At 38.7% G+C, this 18,541-nt stretch overlaps 1 protein-coding gene across 9 annotated transcripts in view; it reads left to right on the top strand.

Moving 5' to 3' along the window:
• Window positions 1-13,701: 13,701 nt before the first annotated feature.
• The window catches only part of kmt2cb (lysine (K)-specific methyltransferase 2Cb), a 69,389-nt gene continuing 64,549 nt past the window's right edge, over window positions 13,702-18,541 (top strand). For all 9 annotated transcript variants that reach the window (XM_032532006.1, XM_032532009.1, XM_032532008.1 and 6 more), the window contains exon 1: window positions 13,702-14,461. The gene's annotated coding sequence lies outside the window, so the exon portion shown is untranslated. The remainder of the gene's footprint in view (window positions 14,462-18,541) is intronic.

An 18,541-nucleotide genomic window follows, 5' to 3' on the forward strand; every position in this document is an offset into this window, starting at 1 on the left:
TATTCTCAAAAAATGTATGCTCTTTGAGACCAAATGTAATTTTGTCGACTGAAAATATGTCTGTAAAGTCAATATCTCATTTAACCCTCTCCAATTTAGAGTGTTCAATTTAGAACTCCAGAATGCCTTCAAGAGGTCATGAACCCAAAATGTTTGCCGCACCTCTTCTAATGCATATTGTTCACACATGAAATTATAGCTGAACAAAGATATTTCCCTGAATCAGTTGTCTGGGGTTTTGCATTACGCCTCAGCCACAGACTGTTTTCTCCCTACTCTGCTCTATTTTGGACCTGATAACCACCTTTTGGCTGAGCATTAGAGAAGACCTTTATTGTTTTACGTCTGAGATTATTTTTAATATTACAAAGAGCCAAACATCTGACAAACCTTTTTTCTGCCCGCCTCCAAACAACATGCAGAACCTCAACAGGACAATCTGAAAAGCCCAACTTATTTCTCTGTCTGGGTCACCACTGCCCACACAGGTAACATGCCGTCTTTCAACACCTTGTTTATTACACCTAACTTTAACTACGTCCTTCAACACATGGGGTAAACACGTCAATAAACACATACATGGGGTCAATATGTCAATAAAAACAGAACAGAAAACAATTACTTTTTTTTTTACTTGTGGTCTCAGATAACTTCACCACGCCTAGAAAAACCTTAGGTTAGGTTTGTGACGCGTGTAGTCTCATTGCCAGCCTCATCAAACTTTGAAGTGATCCCTTGGTAGCCAACAAAGAGAATTCTGGCAATTCACTAATGGACTTGGACGCCATGACTTATTCAGCAGCCTCACATACAGCCCAGCACCTGAATTTAGGATATTTCACCCATTTCATGTTGGTTCACTGCATCTTTCCCTGGACTGTCAAGGACCCTGTTCTAAAATACATTATAACGTGAAGGGTCTGCGCTGTGGTCCTCTGGCTGTGTGTTTAGATGGGTTGTGCAAAAATCCGAAGTGACCTAATTTAGACAGCTTGTATATTATCCTAATACGTCTACTCCTTTTAGATAGATTTCTGAGATAAGCTGCTGACCTCAGCACTTTCTCCCTGACCATTTTTAAATTAGTTTTGTATGACAAACCATAAACACTAAAACTGGGAATTCACTAAGCCCACTAAATAATTTTACTGTGCATGAATTTAATGTCATGTGATTTTCTATAACTAGATAACCATTACAGGAAGGATCTAATGCCGAAATAATTATTCATAACCTAAAAACAAAATTCAAACTTGATTTCCTATGAGTACATACTTAATTATCGACAGATATGCTCCTAACTCTCTTAGCCAACTGAGAGATTTAGGACAGAATGCATCTGCTTTAAGAAACTGGTCTATTTGGGACTATGTTTCATGGATATAACCCATCTGGACCTTTAACCCTGCCAGTAAAGGAGAGGTAATATTAACAAGAAATTTATAAAAAAAAGCTAATTAGTGTGCTCTGAACCACAGTCAAAAAGGATCAGACTTGTAAGCAGACTGTTGCCCAGCAACAGTATCAAAACATAACTAAATGCCCTCAAAATTTCTGCCTTACTTAATTTTATTACCTCCCATACAGAAATGTTTCAACAACCCGCAGGGCAGGGAGTCATGCTGGGAATGTCCAAGGGTCTGGGTGCAACCAAAATCTTTCAGTGATTGGCACATCTTTGATAACAAGAGGAACTTTTCACTGAACTCACTGAAGAGTATAAAGAAACGCCACACTAGGGCCTTTGCAAGGCCATACTTAAGGACACAGTGGTGCTTTGAGCGAAATGCTAATGTCAGCATGCTCACAAAAGCTTTGATAACATGATTTTTAGCAGGTGTGATGTACAGTATTCATTATCTTGGTTTAGCAAGCAAGCATGGTATTTAGCATTTTACAAAGGCCTAAAGTACAACTGAGGCTCATGAGAATGTCTTTAGTTTTGCAAGTATTAGGGTAGAGAAAAAATAAATATAACAGAAGTGAACTGAAGGATGGATGGTTTGACTTTTTTGGTACACTGACATGAAGTACAAAACTGACACTGAAGTACAAAACACATTGAAAAGGGGTGACCCATACCAAGAGCCCTGTGGTTAGCGTGGGTAAAAACCTGCAGTAAATACATACTTGGATTGCTTCTGCTTGCCATCACATGTTCCCATATCCCTTCAAAATGATTACATAATATAGAGCACATATAGGACTTGCTTTAGCTTCACATCATTACTCATTTTATTTATCTGCAAATGGACTGTATTCATACAGCACTTATCTAGTCTTACTACTACTTCTCAAAGCGCTTTTACATGCAACAGGAACGTTCACCATTCACACACTGTGGCTTTGGGTACCATACAAGGTGCCACCTGTCCATCACGCATTTATTCACACACAATTACAATTTGGGCTTCCGTGTCTTGTCACATCGACATGGGACTGCAGGGCCAGGGATTGAACTGTCAACCTTCCAATTAGCAGACAACCGCTCCACCACCTGAGCCGCCCCGTAACCTGAATTCACTATGAAGTTGATCAGTTGAGCTCTGGCTATTCTATTACTTGGAACAGCTACAGAGTACGTTACAATCTTGAATCAAAATGTCTTATACAGACACAAAAAGAAAAAAAAAAACAACATTAAATAGCAGCATGAAAGCAAAAGCTGTGTGGACAATTGCAGATTATTCAAAAATAAAAAGCCATTTTGAAACTGTGACTACAGCTCTCAGTAGAGGTTTGGTGGAACACTGAAACACTCAGTATTAATTGGCGTTACTGAGGTCTATGTTAGCCCTGTGGTAGACTGGCAACCTGCCCAGGATTTAGCCCCATCTCTCACCCAATGTGTGCTGGGATAGCTTCCATAAGCAGATGGGTGGCTGGATACTGAGATATTTTCTGTTTAACTGCTTGTCCTAACCATAAAACTCATTTCCATATTATGCACACAATACCTAAATCAGAAAACAGAAATGGATGGTCATACACCAATTGATTGTTAAATCAGTTTGTTCTCTCTCCTCCCTAATTGAGTTTGTTATTCATCTTTTCTGATTTCTGACACTGTCCAGTCTAGAGAAGAAATGAGGACTATTGAACGCCTGTAAATCACTTAAACGCCAAAACACCACCCACACGTCACCATAGCTCATTGCTATGTAAACAAACAACATGACAGATTGATAACACAAAGTAAGACTAGCTGTATTTCCTGTCTATTATTCAGTATCACACCTGCAACAAACTGTCATATATTTTTCCCCTTATTACCAGGATTCATATCTCTGGGTAGAGAAAAAATAAAATATAACAGAAGTGAATTGAAGGATGGTTTGACTTTTTGGGCACACTGACATTGGAGTTATTGTGATCTGTGCAGTAATGTTAAAGCCGTGTTCCAATTGCTTTGACAAGCATCTGTGCAGTGAATATGCAATGCATTTGGACTGCATTGTCATGGAAAACAGAAACTGTAAACACAAATATATTCCATTTTCCTCTTATATTTCTTAGTTGGCTGTCATCATATGCTATCTTGAGTTAAAGGATTAAAAGTCCTACAGGCAAACTTTGAGTAAGCTTTATTAAATAAAGCTGCAGTTTTGAGCATGAAAGTTCCTTCCTAACCTTGGGGAAGTGTGACAAAATAAACAAAATTCTAAAGGAAAGACAGAATAATAGAAAGTAGTGCTCTTCGAGTTGTGATATATTTTGTCATATAAACCTACAGTGCATCATACAACATGCAACACATGGACAAGAGAAACATGCAATCACACACGGAGTATACAAATGGACCCTGTTATCCTTTTTCTAAATTTATCATTTATTTTACCAGGGATTAACATCTCATTTTGGAACCTTCTTAAAATAAGAAAATACACACTAAGATAAATCCAAGTAATGTTTAAGTATTAAAGTGTTAGATGAAAAGGTTGATACCTCTCTTATGCCTATGCATTCTAAAGCCATGATGAAAATTGCCTAGTTTAGCATAAAAACTGGAGGCACAAATTTGACAACTTAGCTGGAGGAGTGTAAACTCTACTGTTGTTGGGAGTTCCTTCAAAAAACTCTTTATTGTAATAGATTTGTGAGACACAAAATTGTGACTATATACTAAAATCCTTAGGTTAATTGAAAAAAGACCTCAATTAATTCAACCTCAATCAAATAATTTTTGGTGAATAACAGGATATGGTGCCCCAAACAACACGCACCCTCATGCTCAACCCCTCTCCTCCCCCGTATTGAGGACTGACTAACAGCCCTGTGTGTCAATAGGTGTGGGATCTCAGGAGCAAAGCCCACCTCAATCTTCTCTTTCACATTCACTTCACTCCCCGGATATGGCTTGAGGGCAGAGCATCAGTTCAGGTGTCTCACGCCCCACTACTCTTTCTCCCGGGTTTATATGAGATCTCGGGCCTCATGAATTCATCTCCTCTATTGCTTGGGAAATTTCGTACGGCATTATCAGAGTCAGACAAGTGATTCATGCGGCAAAGAGCCTGCTTTATGGTGCCACATGAGCAAATGAAATTTTCTGAGATACAGGAGATAATGCTACAACAACACTATTTCACATGGAAGGTTTCTAGTGCCGTTTTTCATGAGTGAGCAAATCACTGCAGGAAAGGTGACAGTGTTCAAGGCTCATATGGGATTGCAACAACATTGTTTGCCTATTTCTATCAAAAATCTGCATAAAATGAAAAAACAACTACTAACAACATATAATAAGGTGAAATTATTCCTGACCAAAGCCAGACAAGCTTGAGATAACCTATTGTTCTCTTACCTTGGGGTATTCACAGAAAAAAAAACAAAGAAGAAGCATCTCATGGTTCATTGTAACACTACCGGGATTACTGCACCATCCTGTACAGTGCTCTGGGCATCTCTGATGAGTGGAGTGCACCAGAGAATCCAGGATATTAAAGATTTCTGGGAGTGGATACTAATACGAAAGTGTAAAACAGAGCAGAGTGGGGTTTAACCTTGGCTTTAATAAGGCCTCTTGGGTGTGCCTATAAGGGAGCACTGTCATGCAGCTCTTTGGTGAATTCCAAAAAAAAGAAAGAGGAGGGTAGCCGAGTCTTTCCTCAGTGGAATGTAACAGGGGAGGAAAGGACAGTTAACCACAGAGACCTAGTTGAGTGAGGGAGAAACAGCTGGTAACATGGAGGCGATGTGACAGAGAGGAATAGTGAAGGGACAATATTCAATAGACAAAAAAAGTCACATTTTATAATCTGGTCAGATGTTTTCATCCTGTCATATGAAACGATTGGATCAAATGCTATTTTGGTTTGTACTATTTTTGTTTCTTCGTCTTTAAATAAACACTGGAAAAGGACCAATTTGTTGCTAATCTAAGAGAGTGTGAGATAAACACCTCATAGATAACAATTTACGCACAGTGTATCGACCCCTATCTGCTCGTGCCTGTGTCCCACTTTGTCCATGTGCATGGGACTGGGTGTTTCCGTGATTCACAAGTCCAGTCAGACACTATTAATGCCTCATGTAGGTAGATAATGGGGCGGTCCCCATTGACCTCCATGGTTTGCATCTGCTGTGGGTCACATCATTGCATAATCATAAGTGGCTGGCTGACTAGAGCTGACAGCATGGTCATGTTGTTTGCACAAAGTAGCGAAGCAGAGCCAGCTGATTGAAAACTTTGATGATGCATCTGGTCAGGGCAAAGAGCCAGAGATGTACAGAAGAGAAAAACCATATTTCCTGTTTAATATCCAAAAATATCTTAATATTAATTTTTGAAAAAAAGAGTCGTGAAAGTTTGATCATGGGGGCTAACACATTTTACCTCTTCACTTTCTCTTCTTCATGTCCTGTTGAGAGAGTTCTCTCTGTACTGGCCCCTGAGAGCGTTACATAAGACGTGGCTACTGAAAGGTGATATGAGAAGTTTTTAAAACTTTAAGATCAAGTGACACCTCCTCATCACTCTGTTTATGCCCTTATGTTAGATATATAGACATTTATTGATCCTTCTGGAAATCATCTTGCACCATACAGCTCATCAGATAGACCCCCCCCCCCACCCTCCCACCCCCAGAACAACAATACACAAAACTAACTATCTCTACATTATAAAATAGTAAAGTCCAGTGTCATTAGCACCCGCTATCATTAGTGAGGTGCATCATCATCAGTGACATTTTAATATTATACCAAAGTTAATGTGGCGCGAGACAGGGAAGTTGGGGGTCCCCCGCTGGAGCTGCTCCCCCCACGACCCGATACCAGATAAGCTTATGTCCCTGTTAACTGCTGTTCCACTCCTTTTCTTCTTCACCCTGAAGAGAAAAGGAGAAAGGAAAATAAAGTCACTCTGTCTTGCAAAGCTGTTAATTTGGTGTTGTCTGGCTTCTTGGATGTGAAGATCTTGGTTTCAGATATCACAGCATGCCGACTGATTTTATGTCACCCAATACCCCTTTAGCCCCCTCTCTCTTTCTCTATACTACCCACTCTCTTAGCTCTTTGGATATATGCCCCTATAATTATAAATAGATTCTAATTAGCTCCTCCAGCCATGGGCAATAGAATTGTTCATCAAGTAAGGACTTCACTCAGAGGCCTTTATACATTAAAGCTTGTGCAAAAGTCAGAAGAATAGCAAATCCCCTTTTCCTTAATTCAATTTTTTCTCTGTAAAGCAGGGATTCATTTTCCTATATTTAATCAGTTCAAAAATAATTCTGTGGTGCAATCAATTTCCTTTATGGTTCAAAAGGACTAAGGGAGATCAACCCAACATTGTGGCTTAAAGTCACACGAACTAAGAGGGCGCTGAAGTTTAAAGTAATGAAGTTCACGGTTTTAAGAATACATGCAGTCAATTATATAAATGTTTTTTTAGGAATTTAGAAAAAAAGATTTACCCTCATTCCACCCAGTGTCTTCATAAATTAGCTGATAATGGATAGATTGACCTTTACTCCTTTATGTAGCTTACATATGTCATCTAAGCACTTTTGGTACACTTGCTAATTTCCCTGATTTCACCTAAAACTTTCAATTCACACTTCTTTCCACATTATCCAAAGCGTGTCCAGACCAAAGACTTGATTTCTATGATATGACCAAACGATGACACAAGACTTGTTCTTTCTCTCTCATATCCACTTTTCCAATTTTGTCTGTTTAATGCACCCTAATCAAGCAAGTCCCTTGAGAAGTTTTGTTCTTTAAAGTTCACATTTTTGTTCTTTAATGTGATAAAAATAAATCCCCTCTCTATTTAAAGGTAAGTAGTCATTCCCCATAGTTTAAACTCCCGGTTGTCAGAGGAAATTATGAAATGATGCAAATTTGTCCCTGACATATTTAAACATTGTATCACTTTGAAATAAAAGATTAAAACAAATTCCCTGTGTCCTGGAGCCTTTTGAAGTTTGTGTACTCTCTGTGGTGTTTCGGTACTCACACTGAGCCTGGTTTTTTTCCAACACACTATAGTTTTGAAATGTGTTCTGAATATAACTATGGAAAAGAATTGTCTGGCAATGCAGTGAATTCATATAAGCAGATTTCTACAATACCTGTTCTTCTGCAGATAAAGAGCCAAGCCGGCGTTTGGTTTCATGTTTCTTGACTCTTTTGTTATATTAATATGATCCATCTGCTCACCTGGCAGCCGTCTGTCCCGCCATTCTGCAACTGTTGGTGCAGCTGCATTTTGCATTACCTTGAACCACATCAGTGCTTTGTCTCTGAGCCTCCTATAAGAAATATACAGAGCAAGGGGAAAGTAACATGGTTGTCAACTTGAAACTTATGTTATCAGCACTTTTATTTCTTGTTGCAGGAGCTAAATAATGATCGGTTTCTTCAGACATCTTTGAGTCCGACTACATGGTTTACATCTCCTCTCAGTAATTTATACATCCTTGCGTCCACTGCTTTACAAGTGCATAACATAAAATTGTAAAAGTCTGCATATAATGATCAGTAAAATGCATAAATGGCATGAATTGAAATAACTATAAGGGAAACAACCACCAACATAAACAGATGCCAATTATTTTGTAGGAATAGTGGAGCAGATCTACTGCATTTCAAGACCTAACACACCCACATGATGGCTTGCATGGCTAGCAAAGTGTAGGTCATTAGCCTTGAAAAAGCCTATTTTATCTCCCAGTCACAGTGCCTTTGTATTGTCTTGAAAATTAGTCTTTAATGCTGATAGCCAAAGGGCATCAATTAAGCTAAACAACCAGAAAAGAGCTTTTTGAGCATTTAACCACTCAGCGTGTAATTATGTTTTATTTAGCTGAAATTACTTAAGGTATTTTAACACATTTGTCTGCTAATAATTATATAAACCTATCATTATAAATGTACATCACAGAGATTTAGATAAGCATGAAAAGTTGTGGAGAATCTCATTTAGAAATGTGTGTGTAGATGGGTTTACCTTCCACTATATGCCACATTAAAGAAATGCTGAACTTTATGGATAATTGTGAGTTTTTAGTGGTGTAATAGCACACTGCGTCAGATCAGTAAAGGCATTTGCAATTTTCATTTTTCACAAGGTTTGCTGTTGCTCCCCCAGCTCAACAACCCAGAGATTACTGCTCATCTCATCTCTAATTGGGAGATCTCCCACAATAAAGAATATTTTACTCATGGACTGCACTGTTTATCACTTGAACAACAAGATGAACGTGAACAATGGCAAAATAGATTCCCAAAAATCTCGTACAGGCAGAGAAACAGCAGGACTGCATTTTTCATGTTCAATTGCAATTTGAGAATTGGATCTGATCACAAGTCCCAGTGTTGTTTAGAATAGAGCCATGCTGCCCTCTGTCTGTAATATACCAGAATTGCTCCTCTCCACCCAAACATTTTGTTTTAAATATTATTTCAGAAGGGAATTCTAATTAAGTCTTCATTTCCATGTTTGTGAATTAAATTAGATACTGTTAGTCTTGCATTATAGTGCCAAAAGAGATCCATTATTATATAAACATAATATATGAAAGTTTCTAAATCAACTGCAACCAAATACGAATTGGGAAGTTCCTGTAACATAGAAATGTCTTTTAGGAAATGTTCATGTTTTCTTGTATGACATTAAGACTTTAATGCGTAACTTTTACATAATAATGTTTGTTAAATTCAAGCCATTGCCGAATAAGTTGATGCAAAGCTTATTAAGACATGAAATTGGGTCCACAGAACTGTCACTGTATTTCTCAGCATGGCTGTGTGCGTTTAGAAATTGGTGTCACCCGGCGACTTTCACAAGCTGAAAATCGAGTGAAGATAATTACCTCTTATGAAAAGTCCATCAATTTTTTTAAAGATTATTTTTTGGGGCAATTTAGGCCTTTAATGACAGGACAAAGAAGTGAAAGGGGAGAGAAAGGGGAAATGACATGCACCAAAAGGCCGCAGGTCGGACTCCAAACCCCGGCCCGCTGCATCGAGGAGTAAACTTCCTCTATATGTGGGTGCCCGCTCTACCAACTGAGCTATCCAGGCACCCCATCATGATTTTTAATCCTTCGTTTCTTCCTTGGCTACGTAGCAACTGTGTTGAGGATGGTATCTTGAAGCATACATACATACATACAAACTAATTAAAACAGGTACAGATGCTTGTTCCATTGTTTCCAGAGTTAGGAGGTTTATCTGGTATCACTAAGTGCAGGGTTGGTTAAGACAGTTGAATTGTATTCTTTAACTCTGTTAATTGGCACATGAATCTGTACATAAAATTCATCATCACAGCATGGAAGGTCGGTACATTACTCTTCCCTAACAAATGGCTAACACTAACACTGGTCCATCTTGGACACTTCAGCAGGATTCTAACTGCATCCTTGTATGCCACTTTAATCTTATTTATCTTTGCTTTACTGTAGCTGCACCATATGTGAGCTGTATAAAGTGGAGTACTGTATGCTCTGAAAAGAAATGCTTTAACTTCTTCAGTGCACATATAAAATTTGCGTGCCAGCATGTTTGCTTGTCCATATAATTTACAGCACTGGTGCTGTATGTGATCATCGTCACAAAGATCATCCCTGATGATGTGGCCCAGGTATTTTGCATTAGTGACTATGTTTAGCTCTTGCCCTGTCAAGTAAAAAGAGGGAAAGCATAGCTTCTTGTCCTCCTTAGTTCTGGCAATCATTACAACACTCTTTTTTGTATTGAATTTGATGTCATATTGTAGTCTTGTAGTTTGAGCAGACTCTAAACAGTTGCTGTAGGCCGGCACTATATGGAGACGTAACAATTAAATCATCTGCATACATCAGATGGTTAATACACCTATCTCCCACCATACAGCCAGTCATACACACTTATAATGTCCTAGAAAAATCATCCATATACAGATTTAAAAGGCAATATTCCACCTTTTCTAACCCCATTAATAACTGGGAAGGAGGTGTTGTCGTCCCCCATCTAGCTTTCAAAGTTTGATGGGAATGCCAAAAATGCAAGATCCACATTAAGTATGGGGGGGACCCCCTCGTTCTTGTAATTTTATAAACAGTTTACTGTGATTAACACGTTCAAAAGCTCTGGATGCATCAAGGAAACATAAAAACATTGCTGAACCATTGTTTTTTTTACTTAGAAACAAGTTCTTTCAGTGCATATATACATACATACATACATACAGACAAATCTGTGCCATGTTTTAAAAAAACTAAATTGATTGTCAGTGGTTATTATGTATTCTTGTAGTCTATCAAATAGAATTTGTTCTTAGAGAGTACCTTAGAGAGTATACTCGCTAGAGAGACTTTTCCTGCTACAGATTTCCCACCTTGGTCAGAAAACACATGGGAGACGCTTTGTTTCTCTCACTGTGACTCTAGTACAACCCTTTTGAACCATGCGTCTGGCGCACGGACCCTTTTTCCGCCGTCAAACTAGCAAAAGTGGATTTGGACAAGCCCTAAACGCACGGAGCGTCATGTGCTTCATGCCGTGCGCCTAGATTATTTAAATAGGGCCCCATAGCTTCAATATGAATATCAGGCCGAGAGTTGTGTTGGTTGTAATAGGCCTTTTTCACTTAAGACATTTTTTCATGTCATAATAGTGAAAGCACAGGTGTAAATAATACAATGAATGATGGCACAATTCCACTTAAATGCTTCAGTTTCAGGGTCCTGTTATGGCGCATGTTGGCTCACTGTCACACTCTCATAGCTTATTAGGACACTTGGATAGAACAGAGCCACTGTTGATGTTATTAGTAATACCTGAGCTTTCCCCACTTAGTTCAAATCTACGAAGATGAGGACTTTAACAGAAGGTAAAACACATTTGTAAAACTGAAGCAAAGGCATCTAAGTTCCAGCATAAAATATAAAACTATTTTTTTGCATAAGCATTCAGTCCCTTCAACTCAATATTAAGTATAAAGCCATCTTTAGTGGTAATTACAGTCTTTTTCTAAGTCTTTACATCTGTATCAGCTTTGCACGGTGAGAAATTAGGGCCACTAGAGTTTCACGGATACAACATATACAGCAGCTCTATGTGTTTCAAGGTAATTGTGTTTTCAAGTCAATGGTGGTTAGTGGTAAACGCACACAGGATCAAAATTCATACTTTACAAAGTGACACCTGCATGTGTGGCTTCATTTATTTGACTGCAATATACAACCTAGATACATCTGTGAAGTCTGAATCAATAGTTTCTGCAGACATTATTTCCATATGGTGAATGAATTTAGCTGATGATGAATGCTTTGATGAATGACAATCTAAAACCACATATTTGTGCATAAACCATTGTTTTAAGCAAAATAGCTGAAATTGAAAGCTACATTAGCCAATCATATAGCCAAAGGTCATTCCTGCTCACAGTTAAAGACAGGTAAATAGCTTAATATATAGTACTTTGTTCATGGTGTATATAAATGTTTTTTTCCACTGACATTATTCCTATTAACCTGCATGTGAGGATTTCTGTCTCACCTCAACAGGAAACATGTTGGTGGTTACTTCTGCTGACAGAAACTAATCTGTACTTGTGACTAATGTTTAGTCTCTTTTCAGTGCTTGGTAATGATATATGATTTGTACTTAAAGAATGTATATTTTTCAGAACTTGGAAAATGATACTTGATGCGTGTATGAAAGATTATGCTGTAAGTAAGTCCTCTATAATTAACCTGTATACACTTAACGACTTGATTGCACCTCATCTATCCTTCCTTTCCTGTTTTTCTTTTCTATGTTTCAGTAGTTCTGCCGGGGTTCGGTTTACTTCCCTTTTCCTTTATTCTCAATGAAATGTACTTGTTTTATTGTTATTATCACATTCTAGATTTGTAGGTTTCCAAATGTAGCTGTCTCATCTATGTGTCACACCATGTGTAATACTGGGCATGAACTGATACTGTACATTTTGGTGACAGATTAAAGGAAAAAACAACAGTAAAGTGTTGTCTTATCTTGTAACTGACACAAAATCTGATTGTGTTGTTTTTACCATATACCATACATTTCTGACCCTTTTATGCAATCCGACCCCATTGACCACAGATGAGTGACACATAAAAACACCCAACATAAAATGTCTCATTAGTTTTCCACCATGCCTTATCAAAACAACTGCAGTGCTGCATAAATGTAAAGGCCATATCATAAGATTCATATTATGTCTAAACAGTGACCTCGCCTGCCATTAATGGAATACGTTTCTGTACTGGGCTAAATAATTCAGATATTCCCTTTTAAATGTGTCACTCAGCTGTATACTGCTATTTGATTTGTTTGAATTGTCTCCAATTGACTGAATATTAAAAAAATAATAATAACTTGGAAAATGGTGGCCGTTTTGTGTTGTATTAGCCAGCAGGGGGCGCTCATAGACTAGGAAAGGTGTGCCAATTATCATTTAAAGGAAGAGGGCTGTGTTTATTTCCATTTCCATTTATTGAGTCCTCTCTCAAAGAAACTCTGTAAGTTCTATCTTAAAGCGCCCAAAAACAACATGCACGTACATACACACCCACTGGCTCTATGTACTGCAATATGTGTAGCGGCTGGAAGCCGACCCCTGGGGGCTTTTACAAAATTTAACCCCTGCGTGTATGTCTGCCTATTTGCAGGCTACCGCTACCAAATAATACCCGATGCAATGCCTGCTTCAGTGTGCGTGTGTGTGTGTGTGAGAGAAAGAAAGCAGTAAAGGAGACCTTTTCGTGTCGTGCGTCAGCCAGTGAGATGGTCGTGCTCCATCTGAAGGGATGCTAACGTTAGCTGGACGAGAGAACCCGCACATTCGCGGATTGAAGTTAATCCATTTTGAGTCAGTTTGAGTCACTACTGCTACTGCTGCCGCTGGCAAATATTTGCATGAGCCTGAGCACCAACAGTTGCCAATCCATCTCCGAGCCAGCACGAATCCAGGCACCATCTTTTCCAGCCAGTCGTAGCCATTATTTTATTTACTAAATGCCTATATCCCTCCGCAGGGTCAGAGAGTATTTTGAAGAAATTGTCAAATGGTTTGCGTGGTATTTATATCGTATATTCGCATCGATGTTATTAAACATTTTCCACACTCACGAAACATCCCTTTATCGACGGTCTACAACGATTTGGAAAGATGTGTGCCGTAGTTATGGTAAGGGGAGGTGGATCTAATTTATGAGGAGCCTAGAGGGGCTGTGCTTCGGTGCCACTTATCATTAGATATGGCCACCGTTATAGAGTACACCGAAGCGTCATCTTCAACTTAATTTAGTCAAATTTCATTGTAATTTCGCAGTTCGGGCACTGTGGCAGGCGAAATGTTATTTTTGGAAAGCTAATGTTTGTTTTTACATGTCTTTGGAGGCAGTTGTTACTGCGTGGCAGGCTGGCTGCGAGAGTCTCCTAGCCGCTTGGTCCCGCAGCTTGTCGATGCTGAAGAAAATAGAACCAGTTGCCAACCAAGCGGTCGGCACCCAACATTTGCTTTGCGCGTCGCTATATTCGCTGAGGTTTCACATTTAAAGTTTCATTTACAGGGTGTTCACGTTTGCAGCCGCTTGGATTTCAGCGTTGGTTTGTTAATACGTTAATGGTAAAATTGTTGGCTGTAGACTTGGGTGGCTAACACCAACTAACGTTAGCTATATAACCCGAACTCGTGCGACGACAGCTGTCATTGGAGAAAGGAAAGTGATCCCCACAAATGCGAGTGGAAGTGAAGAGGTTTTCTGTTGGATTAACATCATCTGCCTTTCCATCAAATGGGCAAAGTTGGGAATGACATTGCAACATTGGAATATAATGATACGCGGTATGCATTTTTGAGAACTGCGGTGTTGCTTCATTGGAGAGAGGCTAGCTAGCTCAATTAGCTTGCTTGCTAGCTGGGTGATAAAAGTGCGACGTTTCATCCCCCAGTATTTTGGATATGAAGAGGATAATTCGCTATTCATAGGGCTGGAAGGTAAGCAACAGTGAGATGTTACATTATTGTTAATGCAAGCTAGATTTGTTTGGCATTCACCCTGTGAAGTAAAACTGAACCAACATTATCTACCTCCAGTCTGATGTTGGGGGTTTGTCGCCGCCTTGGCTTTCATGACTCAGACTATTCAACGGAACGGAACATTCAGTAGAAACGGTTATTGGGTGCTATTTAATCAGAAATACAGAGGTAACGTTATGTTTACAGTTTAACACAATATAAACAATTCATTCACACACAACCAACGCTAGTTTAAACCGAAGAGCAGAAATTGAAGCTTACGTCATTGTATAACGTATCATTTTCACTTTTTGTGTAGCATTGTAGTTCCCCAGAGCAGTTCCGTTTCACTGAATAGACCAAGCCTTTGTGTGTGTTGGGCACAAATGCTCATCCTTGCCCCGTACCCAGTTGTAAGTTGGCGAGTTACGCGTAGTTAATGTTACCCGTTGAGTTTGCCATTATCCCCAGACCAATATACGTAAAATAGACTTGGGACAACACAAGGCTGAAGCATTATTGTTGTGTTTTGGCGTAGGCGTTAGTTACAAGCTAGTACGATGAGTTGGCCAACTAACTGCAACCATAGGTAACCTGTTTGCTATGTGAACCTCTTTTAAAGTTATCTTCCTGACTAATGTCTCTCAAAGCCGAATTCAGTCTGATATTGCCAGTTAAACATGAAATCTAGCTTCATTTTTCTCTGCATCTTCAGTCACATTAAGACTATGTAAATGTTACTTTTGTCTGTGGTCGCCAAAGAAAAGGCGACAGAGTTGAACACAACAGGCTAGCTATCGCTAGCTATATGCAACTGCTTTGTGCCCAAGCTTGAGTTAACAAAAGCTAACGTTAGCATGTCTCCAGTTGTACCTTTGGTGGTCGTGACTGCCTCGTAGTCACCAGATCCTAACCTCAGTCAATGTTATTCTCATAACTATCGTTTATGATTTACCTAGTAAATCTGGTTAATAATAAGTCATTATCCAACTAATTTGTCTTACATCACTACTTAGTTTTTTAGGGAAACAGTGTACTCCTGTTTCTTGTCTAAGGATTTATGCTCACCTTCATTTCTGAATATGTGTTCTGACCGCCTAACCATTGTAATTACTAATATTTTTTATAGACTTTGGTGTTATTGGCTCACCATCTGTCCAGAGCCTTAAGGCCAATATAGGGGAGAGAGAGAGAGAATTACCAGAGATCTGCAGTAAAAGATGGTGTCAGTTCCACAATATCTAGCAGCTCAAATTTAGACCTCTCCTGCCTCTCTAATTTCTATTTAATTAATAATTTTAGGCCATACAATGTCCTTTTCAAGCCACAGCTCATGCCTAGCCAGCAGTAATTAAAAATAAATAAATGTTGAGGACAACAAAATGTGCTAAAAGCAAATTTATATAGTATGGGGCCAAATTTGACTTTGCATTGTACAAATTAAGTTGCATTGCAAATAATACAATGTAATGTCAAATTAGGCCAATATGATTTACACCATTTTACTGAAAATAAAAACCAGCAAAGTTGACTTTCTCATGACTCATCCTAAAGATTAGTCATAATGAAGTCTGTAATTGTATTTTGGTACAAAAAACAGGTTAGCGGCATATGTGGATTTTTGCATTTATCTTTCTGAAATTATTACTAGTGGGTGAAAAGATGCTACGTCTGCTGTTTGGAACAAGTTTGCTTTTGTAAAGGATGATGTGCAAAAACTGGTACTTTTCCTTTTTCAGGTTAATTCTGGAAAGGTCAAAGGATGATTCTTCGTTAAAAAAATACTTGGATTACCCTACATGTAAACCTAGGTTTCAGTAAACATGGGCAATATATGTTTGATCTCAGTTTGATTTTTTTGTTGTCTTCTCTAATTATTAATTATTTATTGAAAAAAATGTATTACTGGTACAACCCAGTTAGGCTGTACTAGGGTTTCATTATATTTTCTTCTATCATACGGCATCACTGCCTAGTCACAAGACTCCAAAAACCACAAACCTTTCATGTTACTTTACAATCATGCAGGGAAATCATGGGCCAACAAACTATTTACTGTATATGTCTATCTAGCCTATGTTTAGCTTTATAATTATGAGTTATTTTAATTTTAGCAAGGTTTGAGACTTCAAAATAACCTCACTGAAACACAGCCATAATATACAGTGCTATGGGCTTCTCCAACTAACCTGCTAGCAGACTCAAACCAATCCGAGCATCTCATTCAACGTAACTGACTTCTTGTTTTTCCACTATCTGCTAAGAACGAGATCTGGGGTCTCATTTAAAAAAAGAAAAAAAATTGTGCGTATGATCTTTACTAAATCAACTATACCCCCCACCAAAAGATACAGTTTGAAGACAAAGTCCAAAAGGCAAACACATGTTTCTTCACACAGAACTTGCCACAAACTGTATTAAAGTTCGGACCGATAACAAGGACATTAAGCGTAACGTTTGCGTGAGAGCTTAATGGCTGTAGTGCCAGACTTTGACATTCGATTATATATGCACAGTATTAAAGACAGATAATTAGTTATTTACACTGTTCTGCAGTTATCTAATGATAGGGTATTTGGTGCTATCCTGTATTCCATGGAGTCATAATGTGGATGATATGGAGTAAAGAAATGTTCATGATGAGACATCAATACTTGAAAATATTAAGAGTAATCGTTATTCCCATATTTACTTTCTGCAGTCTGACTTCAGTTCACCACCTCACCATCTGCGTCACCAATTCCCATTGTCTCTAAAATGTGTACGTTTGCGTGGAGGACCGCACATTTTCCCATCAAGTTTGTTTTTTTATAAATCACAACCTTTATGTGGGAAGTGGTGTACGCACATTTTCAGCCCCGGTTTTATAAATGAGTTATTACTTTACTAGATGCTCAAATCTCTTGACCAGCCACTTGTTAATTTTGTCCTTATCTTGCACAACAACAGCAGCAGCTGCAGTCAGCCATCACTGTCTACACTAGATGTGGTCAGCCACAGGTTTGCTGTGAAATTTAGCATTTTGACAGTGCTTTCAGCCCCAAAAACTAAAAAGTCAGTGCAAATCTTTATTCATAGAAACTTTTATCCTGCAACAATTTCGCTCTGTGAAGAACAACACACTTGCTGTTCTGCATTACTTGCCTGCAGCACATTGCAAGCCTTAACTGCACTGCCTTGCTGAGAGAGACTTGTTGATGTTCACAACACGTGAAGGAAAACACCTTCAAATCAGTGTGGCACATGAACAGACACCATACATGCAAGTGACAAATTAAAAGGAAAAGCCTGAATGTTGGCGTGTTATCAGGATGCATACTCACTTTTTAGCGTGTTTATCAATGAAGTTTGGCCTCCATTGACTTACATGACCTTGCGATAGCGTGTGATTTTACGCCGTTGTGAGTAGTATGAAAGGGCGGATCTGCGTAGGGAGGTTGGGCAGGGTGGTGCATGGGTAAAACACCAAACTTTCATCCAGGGGACTGGGGCTAGTGAGGCCAGTGTGTCACGTTTCCTTTGTGTCCCGCACGTCACGTTTGCTAAACTCAATTGTTGTTTTTTTTTTTTTACTAAAGCCAAAACGGTTCCTAATACCTCGAAGACAATATTGCGGCAATTTTATAGGGTTGACAATTGGTGCTTTAACAAAATATCTTCACAACGAGTTTTAAGATGATTAATCTTCAGTGATGTAGGTATAATCACTAAGTGGGATAAGAGAAGAGCTAGAACAGTCTGGTAGCACAGCAAATTACATCACTTTACTGTAAAGCAGCATATAAAACCAGGAAAAGACAACAATTAAACCATTTACAATATTACGATTTCCAAAATCTAAGACTATCTAATCTCATATCCCGATACCAATATAATATTGATATACAGCCCAGCCCTACACCATGCCATGGATACGCATTGTTAAGCATCTGTCCTGACTGACAGCTCGGCGTGTAGCCATGCCCTAAAGCATTCCCTGCTTTATCTTCATTTTTAAAATAAATGGGATCATTATTTTTACAGTCTGTGGCTACGATGCTGTGTTAGGTTGAACTGAGA

Source organism: Etheostoma spectabile, chromosome 12, assembly GCF_008692095.1.
Source record: "Etheostoma spectabile isolate EspeVRDwgs_2016 chromosome 12, UIUC_Espe_1.0, whole genome shotgun sequence".
Lineage (NCBI taxonomy): Eukaryota > Metazoa > Chordata > Actinopteri > Perciformes > Percidae > Etheostoma > Etheostoma spectabile.